This window comes from Nannospalax galili, unplaced genomic scaffold (genome assembly GCF_000622305.1).
Source record: "Nannospalax galili isolate Female #2095 unplaced genomic scaffold, S.galili_v1.0 scaffold538, whole genome shotgun sequence".
NCBI lineage: Eukaryota > Metazoa > Chordata > Mammalia > Rodentia > Spalacidae > Nannospalax > Nannospalax galili.
In genome coordinates, this window is record NW_008343842.1 from 549,503 (window position 1) to 551,036 (window position 1,534).

Genomic DNA, 1,534 nt, shown 5'->3' on the forward strand with positions numbered 1-1,534 from the left:
ATACGTACATGTGTGTATGTGCATGGGCGTGGAGGCCAGAGGATCTTGCTGGGTTTCTTTCCTCTCTATCTTTCTCCACCTAGTGTTGACACAGGGCCTCTTACTGAACTTGGAGCATGATGACTTGGCAAGACTAGCCAGTGAGCTCCAGGGAGCCTCTCGTTTCCGCCTCCCCAGAGCTAGGGTTACAAGCATGCACCATCATGCCTGGCTTTTTACGTGGGTGCTAGGGATCCAAAGTCAGGATGCTTGCATAGCAAGTGCATTACTGGCTGAGCCATCTCCCCAACTCACAGGACTATCTTCTACAGATTACTCTGTTAAAGTCGTTAATTAATATGTTTGGATTCCCATAAATATATCTCCATATCCCAACCTGGATTTTGCTGTAGGCATCCAACTCAATGACAGCCTTCATGTATCTGTGTAAGACATGCAACTTTGAGTGACAGCTGGCTTTCTTTTATTGTGTCTGGGCACAAGTCAGGGTTCAACTATGCTATTTACTATTTCTACCAATTTCTAGAATACACAAAAGTAAGGTGATAACAATAACACAGTCTTACCCAGAGGGGTACTGGTTAAAGGGTAAACCTGAGGTGCCCCTGGTGTGGAAATTCTCACTATATAAAGGTCATAACTGATCTCATTAGCTAGCATTATTTTGAAAGCAGAACACCCATCCATCTGATGATTCAAAGCAAACTCCCTACACAATAAACTCTGTAAATGCGTGATTTAGTACCTGTTCACAGAATAAGCCCTTTCTATATTGAGAAGATACCCTGTGGAGTTTGTAATTTGTACAGACTAAATCACAGTACAAGTTAAAAGAGCAGGTAGCCTCCTGGAGAGATGGGATGTAGAGGCCAGCCATTTTATCAATCACCTTTTTAAATTTCCCTCTTTGCTCAGTTCCAATGCAAGATTATATATATTTATATGCACACATATATTTATAAATGCATGTGTGTATAAAATAATAATCAAAGAAGAAGAAAAGAATTGAGGGGGGAACATGGGTGAAGTTGAAGGGGGACTGGGAGGGATGGAAATAATGCAAATACAATACTCATGTATGAAGTTCTTAAAAAAAGAAAATATTTTTACAGTTCATTTTATTCACTAAGATATATTTATATTAGACATATGTAAAAGTAATTAAAAGATAATGTAATATGAATATTTTCTTTCTTTATTATTTTTTGTGAGATAGGGTCTCATGTATCCTAGGTTAGTCTCAAACTCTCTATGTAGCCAAGGATGACCTTGAACTCCTGATCCTCCTGCTTCCACCTCCCAGGTGCTGGATCATAGGTATGTGCCACCACACCTGATGTTACACGGTGCTGCGAATGAAACTCAGGGCCTTGTGCATGGTAGGTAAGCACTATACCAACTGAGCACTAGCTTTTATTTTGGGGGGTTTTTAAAAATATTTTTTATATAACCTTTGACAACTACACACACACATATACAATGCATCTTGATCATATCTACTCCAACTCTCCCCTCCCACACCTCCTAGACCAGC

General features: G+C 40.0%; 1 protein-coding gene across 1 annotated transcript in view; it reads right to left on the bottom strand.

Moving 5' to 3' along the window:
- Window positions 1–1,534, bottom strand: part of Dnah8 (dynein axonemal heavy chain 8) — a 308,707-nt gene that overhangs the window by 136,915 nt on the left and 170,258 nt on the right. The gene's annotated exons all lie outside the window — the stretch shown is intronic.